Source organism: Triticum aestivum, chromosome 4D (assembly GCF_018294505.1).
Source record: "Triticum aestivum cultivar Chinese Spring chromosome 4D, IWGSC CS RefSeq v2.1, whole genome shotgun sequence".
Lineage (NCBI taxonomy): Eukaryota > Viridiplantae > Streptophyta > Magnoliopsida > Poales > Poaceae > Triticum > Triticum aestivum.
The window spans coordinates 243,243,839-243,270,520 of NC_057805.1; the positions used below are offsets into that span (position 1 = coordinate 243,243,839).

At 48.2% G+C, this 26,682-nt stretch overlaps 1 pseudogene; it reads right to left on the reverse strand.

The window, feature by feature from the left end:
• LOC123096870 (uncharacterized) overlaps positions 1-25,838 on the reverse strand; it is an 82,341-nt pseudogene extending 56,503 nt beyond the window's left edge.
• Positions 25,839-26,682: the final 844 nt, after the last annotated feature.

Sequence of the window (26,682 nt, forward strand, 5' to 3'; positions counted from 1 at the left end):
GCTGGAATCCTTCAAGAGTTTGCACAACACATGCTGCTAATGCCGGCCTCACTGACTTCATCACAGCTGAATGTGAATAGTATCATCTCCTCACAAATACCTTTGTGCAAAGTTTTAATTTTCTATCTAGGAATAATCCTCCTGAGGTGCAATTTAATTTATATGCTGAACCCCATCAAATACCACTTACTAAATTTTGTGAGATATGCTTGCTTCCTTCTGATGGTAGTTTGGCAGAGCCTAGGCCCGCTAAGTTTGAAAGCTTTTATCGTACTTTGACAGTGGGTGCTGAGGGAGGGGTGTCGAGTATCACTGCCGCTGGCTTGCAGTTTCCCGATGTTCATTATTTTGCTCTTTTCATTGCAAAATGTTTGCTTGCTAGAGAGAAGGTGGGTCACTAGAACCAGCCTTGCTTTTGCGTGGTCTTAGAGGGCGACAACTTTAGCTTGGAGCTATTGCACGTCGCCTCCACATTAATACGTCCAGGGTAAATACATGGAGTATTACGCCACTCATTGGCGGCTGCTTATGTTAGAACTCCGCATGATTATTTGCCAGTTACCTAGATCGTGCAGCATGAATTACCACCTACTCTGTCGATTACCCTAATTCCTATTCATATAACCTGTGTTTCGAATGTGAGAACTCATGATAGTTAATCATTGCCTGCTCCTGCTTCTTTGATCCTGTTGCCAGGGGGGATCCGATTATGCCTGAGATTCATCGTTCCGAACAAACGCAGGGTTTGGCAGCAGAAGAGGAGGCCTCCACGTGAGATCCTTGGGTGCACCGCCTCCCAAGCAGTTCGACTATGATGATTAGCAAGTTAGGCCAAAAGCCTAAGCTTGGGGGAGTACGTGTTTCTCACCAACTTTATATTCATGTCCACACATTTCAGTTGTCGGTGTTCGCACTTTTTCATTGTATTATCCATGTTAGATTTATTTTCTTGCTTTCTTCTTGTTTATTTGAAAAACTTTGAGAAAATCCAAAAATATTTCCTGTTTCCTTTTGCCTTTTATTTCTAGGGTAGTTAGCTGTAGCACTAAAAACAAAACCCAAAAAGATTTCCTTGTTCTTGTTTTGCCTATTGGGAGCTTTCCCTCGTAAATAGTTTTTCTTGTTTTTGCTTTCCCCTTTTATTTGATTGTTCTAGAAAACCAAAAACTCCAAAAAATATTTCAGTGTGTTTCTCTGAATTTCTTTTATTTTTATTGAGTCATACCGAGGAGAAGACCACGATGAAAATGTTGAGTGGCTCTCATATGCATTACTGTTGATCTAACAAAGAGCCCATTTTACCTTGTCTTCTCCCGTTGAATAAAATGTTTACAGATTCCAGCTTATTCCATGGCATTCTTGCGCTGTTATTATTTTCATATTGTTCCGTCGTGCAAGTGAAAGTCAATAATGACGATATTCGATGAACTGGCCGTGGCAGAGAGAAACGGGTATGAACTCGACTTGTTCTATTTTTGTAAATATGTTTAACCTATCCATGATTCAGCCCATTATGATTAAACATGTTTGCAATGACAATTAGAGATTATAGTTTCTCATGCCATGCATAAGTAGCTAGGAGTGGATAATGATTTATCTTGGATATCAACATTGCGTTAAAATGATTGTGATGTAGTATGATGATATGGTATCCTCCTCTGAATGTTCGAGTGGCTTGACTTGGCACATATTCATGCACGTAGTTGAATCAAAACCAACATAGCCTCTATGATATTTATGTTCATGGTGTTCATATCCTAATCATGCTAGTGTCCAATGTTACTTATGCATAATGCATCTTCATGACCGTTGTTGCTCTCTAGCTGGCTGTTTCTCAACCTATTTGCTAGCCTTCGCCTGTACTAAGTGGGAATTCTGCTTGTACATCAAAAACCTTGAACCCAAGCTATTCCAGATGAGTCCACCATACCTACCTATATGTGGTATTACCCTGCCGTCCTAAGTAAATTTGCATGTGCCATCTCTAAAAAACTTCAAATAAATATCCTTTTTGTGTGCCTGGATCGTTCATGGAACGACAGGAGGTAGTCGGTATCTTCCATGCTAAGTCGGTTATTCTCAGGTCGAGTGTTTATTCACTCGCCATCGCACAAGAAAAGGGCGGTAATAGGGATGCCCAGTCCCAAACTACAAAAATAATTGATCTCTCAAATAATCAAACAAAAACTCCCAATGAGTCATAACCTTTACTTTTCCGCTTGGGAACCGCCACTAGCATGCTTACCATGGAAGATATTGATAACTGATAGTTGCGAAGTAAATGAGAAGGGTGCATTTCTGAAAATATCATTTACCTCTATTTTAAAAACTTGAGCTATAGCACCTCTGCAAATCACTGCTTCCCTCTGCGAAGGGACTATCTATTTACTTTTATGTTGTGTCATCACCTTCTAAAATAAGCGCCAGAACCTGAGAGGACTGCTATCATACTGATGCATTGTGTGTAGCTAATGTTGGGTGCATCATGACTAGATCTTTTCTACCATGAATTACAATGTCTATTTGCTTCTTGAACTTTGGAAGTGCTATGTATTTAAGTTTTGTGGTCTCAGAAAGGGCTAGCGAGATACCACTATTGTCATATTATATCATGGTTGTTTTGATAACGTGTTGCTGTTTGAGATATCTTATTATTGCTCGGTAGCCGATTATGTCATTGATACGAGTTAATATACTTTTTAAGAGTTATTGTCGACATGGTTAGTTATAATATTGGCTGAAAACTTGGGTGTTATTTAAGCTTATTTATGCAAACAAGAGCAAAAGAGTTCGTAAAAGTTTTTCTTTTTCACTTTCAGTTTATCAACTGAATTGCTTGAGGACAAGCAAAGGTTTAAGCTTGGGGTGTTGATACGTCTCCAACGTATCTACTTTTCATAACGCCTTTCCTCTTGTTTTGGACTCTAATTTGCATGATTTGAATGAAACTAACCCCGGACTGACACTGTCTTCAGCAGAACTACCATGGTGTTGTTTTCGTGCAGAAATAAAAGTTCTCGGAATGGAACGACACTTTGCGAGGAATTTTTACCCAATAAAAGAGAATTTCTGGAGCCAAGAGCCACCTGAGGGGGGCACCTGGGTGGGCACAACCCACCAGGGCATGCTTGCCCCCCCAGGCGCGCCCAGGTGGGTTGTCCCCACCTGGTGGCCCCGCAGACCCTGAAATCGATGCTATAAAATCGTATTTTCCAAAAAATAGGGGGAAAGAATTATCACGTTCCACGAGACGGAGCCGCCATCACCTCCTGTTCTTCATCGGGAGGCCAGATCTGGACTCCGTATGGGGCTTCGGAGAGGGGGATATTTGTTCTTTGTCACCACCAACCCCTCTCCATCGCCAATTCCATGATGCTCCCCACCGGGAGTGAGTAATTCCTTCATAGGCTCACTGGTCGGTGAGGAGTTGGATGAGATTCATCATGTAATCGAGTTAGTTTTGTTAGGGCTTGATCCCTAGTATCCACTATGTTCTGAGATTGATGTTGCTATGACTTTGCCATGCTTAATGCTTGTCACTTTGGGCCTAGGTGCCATGATTTAAGATCTGAACTATTTATGTTATCACCATTCCATGTTCTAGATCCGATCTTGCAAGTTATAGTCACCTACTACGTGTTATGATCCGTCAACCCCGGAGTGAGAATAGTCGGGACTAATCCCGGTGGACCGTAGTTTGAGGAGTTCATGTATTCACCGTGTGTTAATGCTTTGTTCCGATTCTCTATTAAAAGGAGGCTTTAATATTCCTTAGTTTCCAATACGGACCCCACTGCCACGGGAGGGTAGGACAAAAGATGTCATGCAAGTTCTTTCCATAAGCACGTATGACTATTTACGGAATACATGCCTACATTATATTTATGAACTGGAGCTAGTGCCGTATCGCCCTAGGTTATAACTGTCACATGATGAATATCATCCAACAAATTACCGATTCAATGCCTATGAATTTATCCTATATTGTTTCTGCTATGTTACTACTGCTATCGTTACTGTTGCACTTGCTACAAAATTACTGTTATCACTGTTACTGTTACCATTGCTGCTGTCACTATTATCAAAACTATCATATTACTTTGCTACTGATCATGTTGCTGCAGAAAATTAATCTCCAGGTGTGGTCGAATTGACAACTCAACTCCCAATACTTGCAAATATTCTTTGGCTCCCCTTGTGTCGAATCTATAAATTCGGGTTGAATACTCTACCCTCGAAAACTGTTGCGATCCCCTATACTTGTGGGTTATTAGCGTAGGGCGCGGGAATGTGTGCCATGGCAGAAGGCTCAGCACTGTGGATAGGCGCAGGAGAGCGGTCGTCGATTCTGGACATCGTCAGCGGCGCAGAGGGACTAGATTGGTGGAGTGGGGTGGTTGCCTCCTAGGTGGTGAGGAGCCAGCCCTCGGCCACGCTCCCCTATAAAAGGAGGCATGGGCTGTTGGAGAGATGCCCTAGAGGAAATCATGTATGATGATATTTCCTATGTGTTTATGAATAAAGATAGTCCTTGGACATTATCAATGATGTGTATCAGCAAGTACGTGACTTGTTTGTGGGACTAAGCATTGTATGATGACGGTCCTAAAAGGTCCCTAGTCAAAAGGGCTGTGTGGACGCGCAGCCGACTAGACTAGCATATGACACGGTCGATGGCTTGGTCTCACTAGCCATGGAGCATTGGATGCTAACCGGATAATATGGACTTGGAAAGTTCTGGTCGGATTCGACGTAGTCGGATCCGAGTCGAGATAAGGTCCAAGTCGGACAGACCCAACTATGAGACGTAGCGATATGTCATCTGTGAGTCTCTAGTACAACATACATTCTATGTTCTAAGAACTGAGTTGACGCATGTACTCGGGATGGTGACAGACTTGCTTTGGGCCGACCAAACGCTACTCCGTAACTGGGTAGTTACAAAGGTAGGTTTCGGGTTTGTCCAGACCCATGCTGCGAGACGTGATCGAGCAAGATGGGTTTTGCCCCTCCGATCAGGAGAGATATACTCTGGGCCCCTCGTGTGATCCGACCAAGATAAGCATGGCCATGCGATTAGGATTATGAGATAATCCGGTTTGTGGTCGGCATCACTGAAATGAGAAAGAGGTCGGGCTAGCACAAGGATGACAGACTCGCCTTGAGCCCGACAACATATATCGTGTGGCAAAAGGAATGGAAGTATGATGTACAGGTTCGCCTAACCAGCTTCATAGTCTACTTGGTGTTCGGCATGCCTTGCTAGGGGCCGCTGCCAACTGTGCAGTTCGGAGGTGATCCGAACTGCGACCAAGCCGGCTTGAACGTAAGGGGCTGCGCGCTTAAGGGAAGGAACCTACGAGGTCGGATCCGGGGACACTCGTCGGATGTGATCCGAGCTGTATTTGGATTGTGGCCAAGTAGACTTATGGGCTTCAGGGTCCGTGCGAGGCCCAAGTGTTGAGCCCGCGACGGACACCTATATAAAGTGGGGTGCGGCACACTCATGCGGTTGATCGCTTCGGCGCAATCACTAGGGTTTGCATGTGTTGCGTATAGACACCTCCACTCGCTGCTGATTGTGTGATCGGACCTAGCAGTCCGCCGCACGACGTTCCTCCTGCACGCACGGATACCGTTAGAGGCGGTGCACCTGGGCCACTCCGGCGAACCTATATGAGGGATCTGACGACCGGCTGTTCGAGGGAGATCAGACGAGGAGGAGACGTTCCACGCGGACGCGCTACCCCAACTCTTCTTTCGATGCACGACACTGCGCGTCTAGTGGTAACGATCTGTGATCCATCTCCCATAGCATGTTCTTGGTTGTTCTGCACGTAGGAAAATTCTAATTTTCAGTCGACGCACCCTACCGTAGAACCCAACACTGGTATCATAGCCTCCGCTATAGGATTTGGATCCAGATCGTATACATATTAGATATGTGGAGGCGACAGATGAGATCTGTTGTCGTTGATGAGATCGGCTGTGTGCACGGTTGATGAGATCAACTGCACACGGGGATCGATGTGGCTATGTTTTCTGATGATCGGAGTCAATGAGGTCGTGACACAACCTACCCCTACCGGTCGGTATCCGCCATCGGGGTTAACTGTGAAACGTAAATCCGAATCGGACTCGCGATGATCGATAAGATCCGTCAGATCGGAAAATTCAGCATGATCGGAGTTCAGATGTGATCTGTGATTTCCGAAAACGTCGGGCGCTGCCCGCACCCGCGAGGGACCGCCGTATGCGTAGTGCCTTGTATTTCGTACCCGACATTCAAACCGGTAAAATGCGATTCTATGCATAACTTTGTTTTGCAGGTTTGATGTGAATAGTATGGCTCATGTGTATGTGATGCATGTGTGTATTTATACATGGCCTGCGCGTCATGTTTGTCAGCCGGCAGGAGCCAGAGTGTTGTCATTATAATGTATAACGACCTGCGTGTCGACTTGTGACTCTATGTAAAATTCATTACTAGTTGTAGTAGTTGGATTATAGAGATCAGGTTGGTGGCTTGGCGTCCCGGCGTGACAAACAAGATGGAGTTACTAGATGGTCATCGTAGTCGGAGCCGACCTGGAAGAACTGCCATGAAGGAGCCATACTATTTCACAATATATGTTTATTTGTGATTGTTATGCTTCTTAGTTTCTATGCATGTTTGAATGGTAGAAAGATCCCTCATGAATATCGAGTAAATTGCCATTCCCGATGTTGCACCTTCGCACGTCAAGTACGTCTAGTAGTGGGCTCATAAAATTGGGGTGCTGCTAGGTGTCCTTGAACTGAAGGGTTCGTGCCGGACACGAACATGCACTGCATTAGGTTAACTTGACAAGGCTATCAAAACAGTTTTGGGCCTTGTGGCAAATGAGGTCGGGAGCCGGGGTATGAGATACCTACCCGACCGACATGAGTCGTATAGAGATACGATTAGCAAGGAGTTGCTTACCGGATAGGCATGTTGTCTAGGAGTGATGCTAAAGCTCACTAGTCGCATGTGCTAGTCGGATCCTGAATCACTGAGAGTTTGCAAAGGGATGCCAACTTCAGTGGGAGTATTTCTATATAAGGCTAGAATTACTCTACATAAACACATTGCTTAGTGATTGCATATTTTTCTGTTGTAGATCAATGGCACCACCTGCTCAACCCAACTTTGCATTGAAATCAATTCTGGAAAAGGATAAACTGAATGGAACAAACTTTACCACCTGGCACAGAAATCTAAGAATTGTTCTCAAGCATGGTAAAACGGAACATGTTCTAGGGGATACACTTCTAGAGGAACCTGCCGATAATGCTAATACCACAACTAAGAATGCCTACCAGAAACTCATTGATGAATCAACGGAGATCGGCTGTCTGATGCTGGCTTGTATGGAGCCCGATTTGCAACAGCATTTCGAAAATGTTGAGGCTTACGATATGATCGAGAGTCTCAAGAGCATGTTTCAGACACAGGCTAGGACCGAAAGGTTCAACGTCTGGCGATCCTTGATGGATTGCAAGCTGAAGGAAGGTGATCCACTGAGCCCACATGTGATCAAGATGATCGGATATGTGCAAGCTTTGGATAGGTTGGGCTTCCCGCTCTTGGATGAGCTGGCTACTGATGCAGTTATGGGTTCTCTTCCACCTAGCTATGGGACGTTCATCTCGAACTATCATATGCATGGCATGGATAAGAAGCTCACTGAATTGCATGGGATGCTCAAAGTGGCAGAGCAGGATATTAAGAAAGGCACGCATCAAGTGTTGATGGTGCAGAAATCGGCTAAGTTCAAGAAGAGTTGGTCTAAGAAGAAGGCAAAGGCAAAGGGCACGGAGATGGTAACCTCCGCCGCTGCGCCAAAGTCTGGACCGGACTCGAAGACCATTTGCTATCATTGCAAGGAAACTGGTCACTGGAAGAGGAATTGTAGCAAGTGGCTTGCGGAGCATGGCAAGAAGGCCGGAAATGCTGCTTCAGGCAAAGGTACACTTGTTACATATGTTATAGACATTTACCTTGGTGACATACCTAGTAGCTCTTGGGTATTTGATACCGGATCGGTTGTTCATATTTGCAACTCGATGCAGGGGCTGGTAAGAACTAGGCGTGTGGCACAAGGGCAGATTGACATCAGGGTCGGCAACAAAGCAAGAGTTGCTGTGTTGGAGGTCGGCACGATGCAGCTCCAGCTTCCTTCTGGATTTATTTTGGAATTGAATAATTGTTATTACATTCCTGCACTTAGTCGGAACATTATTTCTGCCTCATGCTTGATGAGTCAGGGTTATGAATTCAATTTAAAGGACAATGGTTGTTCCTTTTATTTGAATGGAATGTTCCACGGCTATGCACCCATTGTTGATGGGCTATTTATATTGAATCTGGAACAGGAACCGGTCTATAACGTGAATGTCAAGAGTCATAAGCCTAATGAGATAAATCTGACATACTTCTGGCATTGCCGGCTTGGACACATTAGTCTGAAACGCATGAAGAAGCTCTGTGATGATGGGCTCCGAACTTTGTCCGACTTCGGGTCGTTCGAAACATGTGAATCATGCTTGCTCGGCAAGATGGCAAAGTATCCTTTCGCAAAGAGTTGCGAGAGGGTGTTCGAGCTATTGGAGCTTATACACAGTGATGTGTGTGGTCTAATGAGCACAACCGCCAAAGGTGGCTATCAGTACTTCGTGACTTTTACCGACGACTTGAGTAGATATGGATATATCTATTTGATGAGGCACAAGTCGGAAACTTTTGAAAACTTCAAAGAGTTTCAGAACGAGGTTGAGAATCAGCTCGGCAAGACTATAAAGCTTCTATGATCTGATCGTGGAGCTGAGTACATGAGCCAGGAGTTTGATGATCATCTGAAAAGCTGAGGTATAGTACCTCAGCTCACACCTCTGGGTACGCCACAAAGAAACGGCGTGTCGAAACGGAGGAATAGGACCTTGTTGGACATGGTCCGGTCTATGATGAGCAAATCGGATTTACCCTTGTCATTCTGGGGATATGCTCTAGAAACTGCAGCTTTCACAGTTAACAGGGTATCATCAAAATCTGTAGACAAGACACCACATGAGATGTGGACCGGGAAGAGTCCCAGTTTGTCTTTTCTAAAGATTTGGGGTTGTGAAGCATTTTTCAAGAGACTTATGTCAGACAAGCTTACACCCAAGTCGGATAAATGCATATTCATGGGATATCCGAGGGAAACCTTGGGATATAGCTTCTACAACCAGGAAGAGAACAAAGTGTTTGTTGCTCGAAATGGGGTTTTCCTTGAGAAAGAGTTTCTCAGTCAGGAGGCCAGTGGGAGGACGGTCCGACTCAAAGAAATTCGAGGATCACTCGGGGACTACTCGGCTGGTGATGAGATCATACCGGAGTCAGTCAGGGAACCCGTAGTGGAAGCGGCACCGGAACCACGGAGGTTGGAAATATTACGCAAAGTGTGTGATGTATTGTTGCTAGAAAGCAATGAGCCGGCCACATATGCAGAAGCGATGGTGAGCCCAGATTCCGAGGCATGGCTGGAGGCCATGAGATCCTAGTTAAAGTCCATGGATGAGAATCAAGTATGGGATTTGGTTGATCCGCCGCCTGGCGTAAGAGCCATTGGTTGCGAATGGGTCTTTAGGAAGAAAACCGATATGGATGGAAACGTTCAGATCCACAAAGCTCGGCTTGTCGCTAAGGGTTATGGACAAGTTCAAGGAATTGACTACGACGAGACTTACTCACCGGTAGCGATGCTAAAGTCGGCGAGGATCGTACTAGCTATAACTGCATATTTCGATTACAAGATATGGCAGATGGATGTCAAGACGGCTTCCCTTCATGGAAATTTAACCAAGGACGTGTATATGATACAGCCCGAGGGTTTTGTTGATCCGACTAGCACTAGTAAGGTATGCAAGCTCAAGAGATCCATTTATGGGTTGAGGCAAGCATCTCGGAGCTGGAACATTTATTTTGATGAGGTCGTCACTGGTCTCGGTTTCATCAAAAGCGAAGAGGACTCTTGTTTATACAAGAAGTTAAGTGGGAGCTCGATAGTGTTTTTGATCTTGCATGTGGATGACATACTACTGATCGGAAATGATGTTTCGATGCTGAACTCCGTCAAGGAGTCATTGAATGGCAAGTTTTCGATGAAAACCTTGGTGAGGCAGTGTATATCTTAGGCATTAAGATCTATAGTGATAGATTGAGGAGGCTGCTCGGCTTAAGCCAGAGCACGTACATAGATAAAGGGTTGAAGCGGTTCAACATGAGTGAGGTGAAGAAAGGGTTCTTCCCACTCTCACATGGTATAAGGCTAAGCGAGACTCAGAGTCCTTCGACATCTGATGAGCGAAGCAGGATGAGTAGGATTCCGTATGCCTCGGCAATCGGATCCATAATGTATGCCATGATATGTACAAGGCCTGATGTTGCTTTTGCAATAAGCCTAACAAGCAGATACCAGGCCAACCCTGGTGAGAGTCACTGGGCAGCGGTAAAGACTATTTTGAAGTACCTGAAAAGGACTAAAGAGATGTTCCTAATTTATGGAGGTGAGGAAGAGCTTGTTGTAAGGGGTTACGCCGATGCTAGTTTCCAAACCAACAGAGATGATTGTCGATCATAGTCTGGATTCGTGTACGTCATGAACGGAGGAGCAGTGAGCTGGATGAGTTCCAAGCAAGATACGGTGGCCGATTCTACCACAGAAGCCGAATACATTGAGGCTTGTGAAGCTGCAAAGGAAGGTGTTTGGATCCGGAACTTTTTGGATGATCTTGGTATTTTCCCAGCCTCGGAAAAACCGTTGGACCTTTATTGTGATAATTCTAGTGCCATCGCACAAGCCAAGGAGCCGAGGAATCACCACAAGATTAGACACATAGATTGAAAATATCACCTGATACGAATGATCATGAAGAATGGTGATGTAGAGTTATGCAAAATTCACACGGATGCAAATGTTGCAGATCCATTGACTAAGCCGCTTCCACAACCCAAGCATGAGGGGCACGTTAGAGCTATGGGCATTCAATGTCTATTTGATTGACTCTAGTGCAAGTGGGAGACTGTTGGAGATATGCCCTAGAGGCAATCATGTATGATGATATTTCCTATGTGTTTATGAATAAAGATAGTCCTTGGACATTATCAATGATGTGTATCAGCAAGTACGTGACTTGTTTGTGGGACAATGCATTGTATGATGACTATCCTAAAAGGTCCCTAGTCGAAAGGGCTGTGTGGACGCGCAGCCGACTAGACTAGCATATGACACGGTTGACGGCTTGGTCTCACTAGCCATGGAGCATTGGATGCTAACCAGATAATATGGACTTGGAAAGGTGTCGGTGGAAAAGACACCTATGGAATCACTGGGATCCCTTCTACGGTTGGTGGCGTGAGGTTGTGCAAAGAGCGGGTCTGGTAGTCAGCACAAGGATCTTTTACCCAGGTTCGGGCCACGAAGATGCGTAATACCCTAGTCCTGCTTTGATGTATATTTGAGTGTTCTTGAGCTCTTCAACTAGCTACGGGCGTGCGTAGTCCAAAGATCCGAATCCTTCTCTAGTGCGCCTCGGGCCTCCTTTTATAGACAAAAGGGGTTGCCACAGTGGCACACAGGAGGTGGAAAGGTATACAATGTACAAGCTTATCGCCTATTATTACGGGACAAGGCGCATTAAATGCGCCCCTTAGGTGTGCCATTGCTTTATTGGGGACGGTAACGAGGCCCATCCCATCTGTCGACGCTCCGCCTCGCTCCGACACGCGTCCACGCCAACGAGGCATGCATCGCCACGTAGGCTGGCAGGCTGCTGAGATGGCGTGGTGGTAGGGTCTTCACGAAGATCTGCATGCCACCACGCAGGTGCTTACTGAGTTGGCCTCGAAGCCGCACGTTGCCACGCAGGTGCTTGCCCAACTGGTTGGGCTGGCAGCTGTATGGGAACGGCGGTGGAGTCCTGGCAGACGTGGGCCTAGTTGCGGCCCCGCAGGTGTCCTCGGCAAGGGCCTTGCCGAGGCCTCGGCAAGGGTCTTGCCGTGGCATCGCGGTCGTCCCCGACAAGGATCTTGCCGGAGGTCTCGTGGATTGCCTCGGTGAGGATCTCGCGAGGATCGTCGTCTTCTGGTCCTCATCTGATCTCGTGTCTTTATGATCTTCACAAAGATTTGCATGCCACCATGGAGGTGCCTCCCGAGCCTTGGTTCCAATGTGGTTGATGGTGTTGGAACCCTTGGGCTCAAGGGTGGCGCGCTCTGCTGGCGTTGGGCAAGCTGCCCCGGCAAGGGTCTTGCCGGGGCTGCGGAGGCCGCCCCGGCAAGGGTCTTGCCGGGGGAGTCCACTTCGCCCTCTTGCTCTTTGTGTCTCTGGTCTTGGCGTTGCTTTGCCCGTCTTGTGCTTTTGGTTCCTCCCTTTGCCTTGCTAAGTGTGGCCGCAGGCGTGGCTCTGACTGCCCGTGCACAAGTAGAGGGGTCAAAAGGAGAGACCCTTCTTTTGTACACCAACAGGAGCCCCCGGGCCTGGGCCACACATAAGTGCAACGCGTTGTTGGGCTAGGCCCAGAACATTGCGCGGGCAGGCGGGGCGGATTTTCATTGTAGTAACTCCTTCGCTCGCTGCGCTTCCCCACGACCCGCGTTGAATGCGCGACGTGGAGGGCCGTGCGTGACGTGGTGGTCGTGTGTGGGGCGGTTCCTGCCCTCATGCGTCACATCGTGGTAAAGAGGTGGCTCACGCCTTCCCCATAAAAAAGAGGAAAACGCAGGGGCGCGGCTCATTTACTGAGTGGACTAGGGTCGTGGCGTTCGAGGCGCCCGTGCCCTACGATCACGGGGTGGAAAACGGTCGCCTCACTCGTCCCCTCGATTTCTGTTTGCTCGCCACGTGTCCCCCACACCTTGAAGATGGTAGGCGGTGGGTGCGGGCCTTGAATGACGAGGCTGGAAACCGGGCTGCTGCTGATTGGAGCAGCGGGTCGGCCTTGATTCCCTGCGCTCCTGATGGCCGGATTGGTTGAGTGGGGGGCCGAGCCCCGACCCCGCCCCTTTATAAGAAGGGGAGGGGGGATGGCACCCCTCACTCTTTCACCATCTGTCTCCTTCCACCTTGGCTTCTTTCTTTCTTCTGCTATGGCGAGAGGGCACGCCGGTGCTTCGACGGTGGCGACGAGGGTCTTGATACGACTCCAACGTATCTATAATTTATGAAGTATTCATGCCATGTTTACAATAGTTTTATATGATTTTGGAATGATTTGATTAGAACTAACCTGGACTGACGCTGTTTTCAGCAGAACTACCGTGGTGTTGTTTTTGTGCAGAAATAAAAGTTCTCGGAATGGGCTGAAAATCAACGGAGATTTTTTCTGGAAAATATAAAAATACTGGAACGAAGAGTTACCGGAGGGGAGTCCCGTGGGCCCCACGAGGGTGGAGGGCGCGCCCACCGCCCTGGGGTGCGCCCCCTGCCTCGTGGATTCCCTATGGGCCCCCCTGACTTGTTCTCTATGCCAACCTCTCCTATAAATCCCCAAACTTCTAGAACTTGACCTAGATAGGAAGTTCCGTCGCTGCAAGCCTCTGTAGCCATGAGAAATCAATCTAGGCCCTCTCTGGCACCCTGCCAGAGGGGGCCATCATCACTGGAGGCCATGGAGGAGGACCCCGGAGGGGCCATCATCGCCATGAAGGACAAGGACCAGAGGGAGAACCTCTCCCCATCTAGGGGGGAGGCCGTGGAGGAGGAAGCACAAGGGGGAGAACCTCTCCTCCTCTCTCTCGGTGGCGCCGGAGTGCCATCGGGAGGGGAATCATCGCCGCGGTGATCGTCTTCATCAACATCACCATCATCATCACCATCATCATCTCTTTTACGGGGTCCACTCTCCCGCACCCCGCTGTAATCCCTACTTGAACATGGTGCTTTATGGCACATATTATGATCCAGTGATGTGTTGCCATCCTATGATGTTTTGAGTAGATATCCTTTGTCTTTGGGTTGATTGATGATATAGATTGGTATGAGTTGTATGTTTTATTTTGGTGCTGTCCTATGGTGCCCTCCGTGTCGGGCAAGTGTGAGGGATTCCCGCTGTAGGGTGTTGCAATATGTCCATAGTTTACTTATTGTCTGCGTTGCTTGAGTGACGGAAGCATAAACACGGATAAGTGGGTCACGGCGTATGGGATAAAGGGGACTTGATGCTTTAATGCTATGGTTGGGTTTTACCTAAATGATCTTTAGTAGTTGCGGATGCTTGCTAGAGTTCCAATCATAAGTGCATATGATCCAAGACGAGAAAGTATGTTAGCTTATGCCTCTCCCTCATATGAAATTGCAATAGTGATTACCGGTCTTGTTAACAATTGCCTAGGACAATTCCGCACACTGATGCATCATTATTCCACACTCGCTATTTATAATATTTAGTAATATATTCTAACTTTATGATAACAGCACCTACTTTTATATTTTTATCTCTCCAATATCATGCAAAGTTATCCTCTTCATACCCACAACGTAGTTTTATTTCTCGTTTCTAGTTGGAAGCAAACGCTCGGTGTATGTAGAGTCGTATCAGTGGCAGATAGGGCTTGAGAGAATATTGATCTTACCTTTAGCTCCTTGTGGGTTCGACACTCCATACTTATCACTTCCACCTTTGGAAATTGCTACGATGATTCCCTGCACTTGGGGATTATCAAGCTCTTTTCTGGCGCCGTTGCCGGGGAGCAATAGCGTGGGGTTGATATTCTCGTGTGTGCTTGTTTGGTTTCGCCACTAAGTAGATTTTGTTTTTCCATTTTTGTTTCTGTTTAGTTGTGGGAGAAACATACAATTTTTTTAAAAGAATGAAAATACAAAAAAAAAATTACTTGCCTCTCATGCCTAAAAAGTTTTTCAAAAAGAGAAGTGATTGGAAAGTTATGCATTGAAGAAGTGAGGGTCGACCTTGAGCACTTGTGTTCATGCTCACGCAAACAATGTAGAATTTTTCATGGAAGTTTCTCTGTAAATAATTATCCCCTTGTGTATATCCATTGTATTATAAAAATAATGTGCCAACCTTTGGTTTTAGGATGATTGGATTGCTTGTTTACTTTGTGCAGAACAAAAACAGAAACTTTGGCTGTAGTGCGTGATTTTACAATTTTTACTGGAAGGTCAAATGGGTGTGAAATTTTTTGCACATTACTTATGTACAAATTGTTTAAATTTTCATATTTGTTCTAGAATTGTTGGAGTTACAGAAGTGTAATAAACTTCCAGACTACTACAGACTGTCCTGTTTTTGACAGATTCTATTTTCTATGTATTGATCGCTTATTTTGATGAATCTATGGGTAGTATCGGGGGGTATGAACCATGGTGAAGTTGGAATACAGTAGATAAATTACTAATATGAAATTGGAATGAATTTGCAACAGTAACTAAAGGTAGTGATTTGCTTTAGTATACTAATGGATCTCACAAAGTTTTTGTTAAGTTTACGAAGAACGAGGAAGTGTTCGAAGAACGAGGAGTTACCGATGTGAGAAGAATAAAGAGAGGCAAGAGTTAAATCTTGGGGATTCCCAAGGAACCCCAAGTAAATATTTCAAGGATACTCAAGCATCTAAGCTTGGGGATGCCCCGGTTGGCATCCCATCTTTCTTCTTCAACAATTATCGGTATACCTCGGTTTTTGTTTTGTTCACATGATTTGTGTCCTTTGTGTTTTTCTTTTTCTTTAAGAACCATGCTAGTATGAGATATCCCTTCATTGATTTATAGAACACTTCATGTGCTTCACTTATATGTTTTGAGTATGACCTTATAGAATGCTCTTTGCGCTTCACTTAAATCTTTTGAGTATGGTTTTATAGAATGCTTCGTGTGCTTCACTTATATATTTTGAGCTTGGATATTGGTTAGACTATATTGATTGTAGAATGCTCCATGAACTTCACTTATATCTTTTGGAGTATGAATAATACTATCATCTAAAGCGGGTTTGGAAGAGTGTCAACTTTAGGAATTAGTGACCCCACTATTCCGAATGAGAAGAATTTTGCTTATGTGGAGAGTAGAACAATTTCTATGTCTGTAGATCATGAAAAGAATGCTTTATGGAATGGTTATATTGTTGAATTCATTCATGATGCTACTGAAAATTATTATGAGGGAGGAATATATGCTTGTAGGAGTTGCAATAATATAAAGTTTCCTCTCTATGTGCTTAAAGTTTTGAAGTTATACTTGTTTTGCCTTCCTATGCTAGTTGATTCTTGTTCCTATAAATTATGTGTTCACAAAATCCCTAGGCATAGGAAGTGGGTTAGATTCAAATATGCTAGTCATATTCATCATGATGCTCTCTTTATGTTTCAATTCTTTTCTTTTATGTGAGCATCATTGAAATCATCATGCCTAGCTAAAAGGCACTAAAGAAAAGCGCTTGTTGGGAGACAACCCAATATTTACCCTTACTTTTTGTGTGTGTTTACATGATTAAGCTACTGTAGTAATAATGTTTTATAGCTTTTGTTTCAATAAAGTGCCAAGTAAGACCTTTGGGAAGACTTGGGTCAAAGTTAATGTGACCTTGCTGTAAAAAACAGAAACTTTGCGCTCACTAGATTAGCTGCCATTTTTTACAGAATAGTGATTTTGAGTTGATTCTTTTTGCAGAAGATTAATAGACAAATTCCTCACGTCCACCAATTTATTTCATAATTTCTGGAGTAGCATAAGTATGGTTTATGTTCAAATCATTACAGACTGTTCTGTTTCTGACAGATTCTGTTTTCATTGCATAGTTTGCTTGTTTTCTAGTTTATATGGCTTATATTTCTCAATATAAATTGTAGAAATGATATGGTACAGTAGTCATTGTGTGAGAACAATTATGAACCTTGTCTTTGACAGTACCAAAGTGAATGGTTTACTCTTTATCATACTAACCTATCTCACGAAGTTCCATTAAGTTTTGTGTGATTGAAGTTTTCAAGCTTTGGGTGAGATATCGATATGAGGAGAATAAGAAGTGGAAATACTCTAAGCTTGGGGATTCCCAAGGCACCCCAAGGTAATATTCAAGTAAGACTCAAGCGCTTAAGCTTGGGGATGCCCCGGAAGGCATCCCCTCTTTCGTCTTCAAAACTATCGGTATACCTTACTCGGAGCTATATTTTTATTCGTCACATGATATGTGTTTTGCTTGGAGTGTATTTTCAATTTTACTTGCTGTTTGAATAAAATCATTGGATCTGAAATCTTGAATGAAATAGAATCCTCCCATGGCTAGTTAATTATTTGCCTACTCAGTGTTCTTCACTTATATCTTTTTGGAGTAGTTTATCATTTACTCACGTGCTTCACGTATATCCTATGAGTAAATGGTTGAATGAATTGAATGTCATAAATCTGAATTTATAAATATATATATATATTTCATATGCTTATAACATGGGGAGTAATGACTTCACACATAATAAATATAGGTAGTAAACTTATTGAAAGTTAGCAAACGTAGAATTGGTCACTTGAACAATTCATGAAAGAATATTGAAGGAAGAGAGATTTCACATATAAATATACTATATTGGACATCCTTTGTAATTGTGAGCACTCATTGAAATATGACATGCTAAAAAGTTGATGTTGTACAAGGAAGACAACTTAATGGGTTATGTTTTCCTATATCTGAAACGTTATATTGTCTTGGATCATCCAACATGTTGAGCTTGCCTTTCCCTCTCATGCTAGCCAAATTCTTTGCACCAAGTAGAGATACTACTTGTTCTTCCGAATATCCTTAAACCCGGTTTTGCCATGAGAGTCCACCATATCTACCTATGGATTGAGTAAGATCCTTCAAGTAAGTTTTCATAGTTGCATGCAATGAAAAATTGCTCTCTAAATATGTATGATCTATTAGTGTGGGAAAAATAAGGTTTATACGATCTTGTGATATGGAAGCAATAAAAAGCAACGGACTGCATAATAAAGGTCCCTATCACAAGTGGCAATATAGAGTGACCTTCTTTCGCATTAAGATTTTGTAAATCCAACTATAAAATCACATGACAACCTCTGCTTCCCTCTGCGAAGGGCCTATCTTTTATTCTTGTCTTATACCTTATACAAGAGTCATGGTGATCTTCACCTTTCCTTTTTACATCTTATCCTTTGGCAAGCACATTGTGTTGGAAAGATCCTGATATATATATATATATATATCCAATTGGATGTTAGTTATCATGAACTATTATTGTTGACATTATCCTTGAGGTAAAAGGTTGGCAGGCGAAACTATAAGCCCATATCTTTCTCTGTGTCCGATTTAAACTTTGAACCCATAAATATCACATGAGTGTTAGCAATTGTGAAAGATTAAATTATAGTTGAGTATGTTGAGTTTGCTAAATCAAAGCTCTGACATAGACCCTTCCTGAAAATAAGATGAATTGCAATTGTTTGATGAATGAGAATATAGTTTGTTAGTTTCAAGAAAGTTTATGATCTATACTTTAACATGTGAATAGCTTGTTACTTGATCATGAAATTTTTTATGACTTGAGCTACTGTTATGATATATAATGATGCTAGAAAAAGTGATTGGAACTATCATTGATCAAACTTATGCACTTGCTAGCATTCACACTTCATAAATTATTTCTTTTATCATTTACCTACTCGAGGACGAGCAGGAATTAAGCTTGGGGATGCTGATACGTCTCCAACGTATCTATAATTTATGAAGTATTCATGCCATGTTTACAATAGTTTTATATGATTTTGGTACGATTTGATTAGAACTAACCCGGACTGACGCTGTTTTCAGCAGAACTACTGTGGTGGTGTTTTTGTGCAGAAATAAAAGTTCTCGGAATGGGCTAAAAATCAACGGAGATTTTTTCTGGAAAATATAAAAAATACTGGAACGAAGAGTTACCGGAGAGGAGTCCCGTGGGCCCCACAAGGGTGGAGGGCGCGCCCACCCCCTGGGGCACGCCCCCTGCCTCGTGGACTCGTTGTGGGCCCCCCTAACTTGTTCTCTACGTCAACCTCTCCTATAAATTCCCAAACTTCCAGAACTTGACCTAGATCGGAAGTTCCGCTGCCGCAAGCCTCTGTAGCCACGAGAAATCAATCTAGGCCCTTTCTGGCACCCTGCCGGAGGGGGCCATCATCACCGGAGGCCATGGAGGAGGATCCCGGAGGGGCCATCATCGCCATGAAGGCCAAGGACCAGAGGGAGAACCTCTCCCCATCTTGGGGGAGGCCATGGAGGAGGAAGCACAAGGGGGAGAACCTCTCCTCCTCTCTCTCGGTGGCGCCGGAGTGCCATCGGGAAGGGAATCATCGCCGCGGTGATCGTTTTCATCAACATCACCATCATCATCACCATCCTCATCTCTTTTACGCTCCACTCTCCCGCACACCACTGTAATCCATACTTGAACATGGTGCTTTATGCCACATATTATGATCCAATGAAGTGTTGCCATCCTATGATGTTTTGAGTAGATATCCTTTGTCTTTGGGTTGATTGATGATCTAGATTGGTATGAGTTGTATGTTTTATTTTGGTGCTGTCCTATGGTGCCCTCCGTGTCGCGCAAGCGTGAGGGATTCCCGTTGTAGGGTGTTGCAATATGTCCATGGTTTACTTATTGTCTGCGTTGCTTGAGTGACAGAAGCATAAACACGGATAAGTGGGTCACGACATATGGGATAAAGGGGACTTGATGCTTTAATGCTATGGTTGGGTTTTACCTTAATGATCTTTAGTAGTTGCGGATGCTTGCTGGAGTTCCAATCATAAGTGCATATGATCCAAGATGAGAAAGTATGTTAGCTTATGCCTCTCCCTCATATGAAATTGCAATAGTGATTACCGGTCTTGTTAACAATTGCCTAGGACAATTCCGCACACCGATCCATCATTATTCCACACTCGCTATTTATAATATTTAGTAATATATTCTAACTTTATGATAACAGCACCTACTTTTATATTTTTAGCTCTCCGATATCATGCAAAGTTATCCTCTTCATACCCACAATGTAGTTTTATTTCTCATTTCTAGTTGGAAGCAAACGCTCGGTGTACGTAGAGTCGTATCAGTGGCAGATAGGGCTTGAGAGAATATTGATCTTACCTTTAGCTCCTTGTGGGTTCAACACTCCATACTTATCACTTCCACCTTTGGATATTGCTACGGTGATTCCCTGCATTTGGGGATTATCAGGTCTCCACTCAACAGCGCGCCCCTCCTTCCCAAGAGCTCGTGGCGGCAGAGCCAGCCACAAGGGGAAGGGGGAGGGGCCGAGGCTGAGGTCGCCGTGGCGCTCGGGGAAGAGGAGGATGGGGCGGCGCACCGGCCTCGCCTCCGCCGGCAGTCCCTCCCCCAATGGAGGGCCATGTCGGGGACCAGCCTCGCGAGTTCTTCATCAGGCTGCACCGGCTAGCGCGCCGTCGTCTTCGTCTCCCTACTCCATTCACTCGTGAGATGGAGCTCGACCCGCCACGGACTCTGAGATTGCATATGAGGGGCTGCGGGAACGGCGGCACGCGGGTTGATGTCGATTTTACCGCCCCCACGTCATGTATCTTCGTCGCAGATGGAAGACCTTCGCTCGTATCCACAGCCTGACGGCGGGGCTCGTTTTCTATTTCAAATTAATGGAGAACGACCTGCTCCCTGTCAAGGTCATTGGAGACTTTGGAACTCGCCTAAAGTGCTGCGTGGAGAGCTCCTCCGATGACGAAGACTCTGCCTCAAGCGGGAGTGACGAGGAGGACAGGGATAGCGACGACGAGGGTGTCGAGCGGGGGGATGCCGACTCCGACTGACCACGTCGCCCCTCCCTTGGTCACGTGCCCTGCCGAGGGCCTTCCTCGTCAAGCTCTCCATCGACGCGTTCCCCACCGCACCTGGGAGGAAAAGGGCAAGAACGGGGATCACGGGGCACTTATCTTTTTTTAGTTTGTAAACCTACGGGCCTTAGTAGAATTTAGACCTTGTAATCCCCTCGCTCGGGTATAAATTCCGTACGAGTTGTACTCGTTAACAACATATGAATGAAAAGAAGGGTGTTTGCCAGGTTTCTTTGGTGCGTGGGCGGGGGCCACACCAAGGAACGAGTCCTCGTTATCTTAGGATAAACACTATAACCCGGCAACAGTCCTTGCCGTCTTGTCCTCCTGCTCTAAAGCTCGATTACACTCATGCCCATGGCGGGGGTAGGGGCAAAGCAGGATTGGGCCCTTCGTCCGTTCCCTTCCCACCGCTCTACGACCAAGTTCCGGCCCAAAGTAAGGTTTTTTGGACATGGGAAAAAGGGAGCATGACGGTATAAGAGTGAGCGAAGTCTTGTACGTTCAAGTTTCATACGGAAGTAGGGAGCGGGGAATGAAAAACTTATCTGATGTTGCAGCCCCCGACAGTCTTGGCTTGCCGTGGTCGGACCTTCGGATCCGCAGCCCCCGGCAACCTTGGCTTGCCGGGGTCGGGGCGCCGGCCTGTTCTCTTTCCTCCAAACAGCTCAGTAGAAATGTCCATGCACCCTGCGAACCTAAAAAGGACGGGAAGGAATAGAGAGATGCACACTCGACCTCTATGCTAGGGGTTAGTCGCCGCTAAGCACTATCAACCCTAACTGAGGGAGAGACTCAACCTAGCATGCATGCTAAAACTTAGGGCGCCAGCGCTTCATTTATTTATGCTCAGGGTCTGCGCTTGGCTTTGTACAAAGGGTTACATCCCTTGCCGGCAAGGCTTGTACAAAAGGTGGTCTGCCGGGGGGCCCAGCAACCACGCCTTATGGGTAAAACTTGCGAAGATGTTCGATGTTCCAGGAATTGCTCCCTAGAATAGCATCTTCGGTCTCCAGGCGGACTGCACCGGGCCTGGTGACCCGTACTACCCGATAAGGGCCTTCCCATTTCAGCATCAACTTGTTGGAATTCTTGGCCGATTGAACACGCCGAAGAACAAGGTCGCCTTCCTCAAAGCTTCGGGCATGAACCTTGCAGCTATGGTAGCGGCGCAAGGCTTGCTGGTAGCACGCTGCTCTCACAGCCGCCCGAAGACGATCTTCCTCGAGGAGCGTTGCGTCATCTTGCCACAATTGCTCTTGCTCAAACTCATCATAAGGGAGCACTCGGGGTGACCCATACGTGAGTTCCGTGGGGAGAACTGCTTCTGCCCCGTAAACGAGGGAGAAGCGTGTCTGGCCGGTGGCTCGATTTGGAGTCGTTCTGATTGACCAAAGAACCGCCGGCAATTCATCAATCCAGCACCGTCCGCACTTGTGCAGCCTGTCAAAAGTTCTTGTCCGGAGGCCTCACAATACTTCAGCATTCACCCTCTCAGTCTGGCCGTTGCTTCGTGGGTGTGCAACAAAAGCAAAACATACCTTACTGCCGAGGTCCTGGATGCACTGGATGAAGACGCGGCTCGTGAACTGCGTGCCGTTGTCGGTGGTGACTCTATTTGGCACACCAAAACGACATACTAGCCCCTTGAAGAATTTGACGGCTGATTGTGCTGTCACCTTTCTCACTGCCTCCACCTCCGGCCACTTTGTGAACTTGTCGATTGCAACGTACAAGTACTCAAAGCCCCCGACAGCACGGGGAAAAGGGCCCAGTATGTCGAGCCCCCGGACCGAGAATGGCCAGGAAAGAGGGATGGTTTGGAGAGCTTGAGTTGGTTGATGAAGCTTATTTGAATGGAACTGGCACGCTTCACACTTGGTTACTAGTGCCGTTGCATCCTGGAGGGTTGTGGGCCAGAAGAATCCTTGCCGGAATGCCTTGCCGGCAAGGGCCCTCAACCCTTTATACTGTTGTTCATCAGCCCAAGAGGCAATCCACCACCACCACACTGGAGTAGGGTATTACACCACAACGGTGGCCCGAACCAGTATAAATCTTGTGTCTTTGTGTTGTGAGTTCGCCGAGTTTGTCCGCGAGATCTTAGCGAGCCAGGGCGTAGATCGGTAGGGAGGAAATCTCCGCGCGCACCCCAGTGTTCGAACCTTAAGGGTTTTGCCGGAACCCGTGATCCGACATTTGGCGCACCAGGTAGGGGTGCGCCGGAGCCTCTTCCCCACCGATCGACCCGCCGACGCTCCGCGGCCCCGATGTCCAGCGACCCAAGGGCCGACCCCGACCTCCTGGGCAGCCTGGCCCGCCCGGGCGGCGCCAACTGCCCATGACGACCTCAACCCCGCGCTCTAGGGCCTCGGGAGCGGGCGGCGCGGCCAGGTGTCGTCCACCCTAACTCCACGACTAGCGCGAGCCGCTGCAAGGGCCGCAAGTCACGCCACAGCAACGGTGCCACACACCCGGCGGGAGCAGGCGAACATGCGGGCCGCGCTCACGGTGGCGCGGGAGCTGCTGCGGTGCCGGCTGATGGAGAGCGGCCGTGACGCACTACTGGAACGTGTCGCTGAGCTGCAGGACGCAGCGGCGTCGGGAGCGCCGCCCTTCTACTATCTTCTCCCTTCTCGGGCCGCCACTGGACCTCATGACAGGCCTCGCCGCAACCACGCGCCCTCGGGAGCGCCTGGGGGCTTCATCGACACTAGGACAGCCGGCGGCGCCGGGGGCCCCGCTGCTCCCACGCCGCCTCCCATGAGCATGGGCACGAGCGTTGCCCCCATGGCCCCAGCGAGGTGTCGCGCTACCATCCTCAGGATGCCGCGCTGGGCCGGGCGATGTTGAGTGTGGGGCACGACGGCGAGGTGTTTTGGGTGACAGCCCCAGAAGCCTATGTGCCCCGCATGATGGACCAGGAGTACACGCCGGAGGATGACCCTGGCTCGTTCCTTGGGCCAGGTTGGGAGGAGGAGGCATTGGGAGCTGAAGCTTTCCAGGAGCTGCCGGAGAGCCCCGCCAACCGCGCCGTCGACAACAGATACAGGGTACCACTAATCCCTCAGGAGCAAGCTTACACTAACCATGGGTCGCAGGAGAATCAGGTCACCACGGCGGCCGGCGGCCCCAGCTCGGCGGCCTCCCTCCCGCCAGGAGGGTCGCGCTGGGGGCTGCGGGAGAGAAGTCGGGAGCCAGATCCCTTGCCACGTCGCGCGGAGCAAGGTCCCCCCGGAGGTAGGCCCTCTGCTGGGGAGGTGCTGAAAAGCCTACCCCGGCAGAGGACCCGTGGTCGCCGAGGGCGCCGCTGGCGTCCCCTTTCCCCCCTTTGTGTCGTCCTGGCTGCCGGTCGGCTCAAAGGTGGTCGAGGGCGGCGCAAGGCGGGGCCCTCGTCTGGCGATATGAAGCAAGGCCGGTACCTGTGAAGAAGGCCCAGTGACTATGAAGATCGCCGCCCGTGACACTCTCACGTAATAATGAGTGGGGCTGTACACGCCCCGGAGTCTCCGGAGAGCCGCCCTCGGGCCTCGGGAGCTCCCTCCCACGCCTAGTGGCAGCACTTAGCTCCGCGATGGTGAGAAGACTTGAAGACAAGAAGACTAGACTAGGCGCCGGACGCGGCCATTTGCTTTGGATCTCTTTTCTGTAACCTTGCCTTTTGGATTTGGATTTAAGTTGAAGCTGAGCTTTTATCGATGCGTGCGGGGGGTGCTTTTTCTCATTCAAGCAATTTCTTGCCATCTGGTTCTCGCCTTGTTCTGGAGCTCACGCTCGCAGCCTCCCCCTCGCAGGCCCCTCGCGAGTGGGGTTGGGCGTGGCACACGCACCAAATGTGATGGTTGGCGCTAGATCCTCGCAAGGCCTGCTCGAGTGGATCAGCTGACCCTTCAGGAGCTCCGCGGCAACTCTCGACCTTACAGTCCCTAGGGGGCCGCCCTGGCTAAGGTAAGCCGCAGCAGCGAAACTTGCTGCTAGGCTCAGGGATCCACGAAGGCGCCCACTCAGCTGGGCATAAAAGAGTAAAAATTGTGATTTGTTTACATGAGGGGCTCCCCCTCTCAAAATGCTTTCACAATTCTTAGGGACCTTGCCCAAGTTTTTGCATACAGGATAAAGCAGTAAGGGAACGAGAGATCAGCCAGATATGTTGCTCGCCGCGTCCTCCACATCGTCTTCAGACGCATCGCTGGCGTTGCTGCCACCATCGTTGACGTCGCCTTCGCCTTCACTAACGCCGACATCACCATCGTCGACCACGTCGCCTTCGTCTGCGGCAACCACCACCGCGTCGTCTTCAGAAGTGAAGGCTCTGACCAGCGCATCCACATTGTCCTCCACCCACCGCGCCAGGTCGCCATGGATGGCCTGCGGTACGGGGGCAATGGCGGTGTCGATGTCAAAGTCAGGGAAGGTGTTCCGGAGATGGCGGAAGATGCGGGAGAACGCGCGCCCGAGCAGGCCGCGGCTTCTCTCTTCCACGAGCTGGCGAGCTCTATCGGACCGAGCCTCCAAGCGCATCACCACGTCACCAAAGAAGCACAGATGACTGGCGTAGTCGTTTGAATGCGGCTGCGGAGCATTCTCGTCACAGACATGGCCCAACGCCGCGTTGGCCTTGACCCTAAGGTCTTGGAGCATGGGGCGTGCTCGCGCTCCAGCGTCCGCCGCAGGAGCAGGTCCTCACGACTCTGCCGCGCAACGGACTCGGCATCATCAACCCGCTTCTGGAGGGAGAGCAGCTCGGCGTGGGCGGACGCCAGTTCGGCCTGCGCCGTAACCAGGGCGGCTGCCGTGGCCTTCTCGCGCCTCTCCACTTTGGCCAGCTTGGGCCTGAGGGCGGCAGCCCTACCCGCGTCCTCTGTCCCCGCTAGCTTCAACTTCAAGTTATACCTACCCTCCAGATCTGCACGAGCCTCAGCCACCCGACGATCAACTTCCTCCTGAGCCATGGCCTCGCGTGCGCCAATGGCATCTTCCGCTTGGGCAACTTGGCACTCCCTCATCTCCAGTTGCTCAAGCTCAAGGCTGCGCTCCCCGGCCTCTAGAGCCAGTGCCTCCTCACGCTTCCGGATCTCTTATTCCTCAGTAGGCGTCCCCCTCAGCGATGCAAGGGCGGCCTTGCGCGCCTCCACCTGCTGCTCCAGGGATGCACTCCAGGATTGGAGCTCCCACGCGCGCTTCTCCGCAGCCTCGCGATGGCGGTCAGCCTCACGAGCCTCCTCCAAGGCTCGGGAGCAAGCCTCACGGGAAACCTTGAGGGACGCCTCAGCCTTCGCGTGGTCAAGATCATGCTGGTAGCGCCAAGGTTGATAGCCACCCTCAGCTAGCACCGTTCCTCCGCCAGCCAAAGGCCCTCGGCCTCGAGGCACGAGTCGACACCCGCGAGTTCTTCACCAAGTCGGCTCATCGCGCCCATCGCCTCCCGGAAGAGCTCCTGACGAACAACGCTCCGCCCGCACTCGAACTCCAACGCGCGCCCCACCTCGTCTTCCGCCACGGGGGCCGCAGGCGGGACCTGAAGTGGCGCACCCCCTCTTAGCAGGGGGATAGGGGCTGGTGCCGCTCCAGGTGCCGACCCGACCTCACGAGGAGCCCCGGCCAGTCGGGGCCCGCTGCTTGAAGAGGAACTGAAGGCCGAAGCCAACCAGCTGTTGTCCATGACCAGAGGGGGAGTCCGGGGAACGCCCGCCAAGCTCCAAGCCAGACCGTGGAGGAAGGGCCACGGAGCCATAGATTCAAAGCGCCATGGAGGCGAGTGCACCCCCTCGGCCAGCCCAGCTCCAGGTGCGGCAT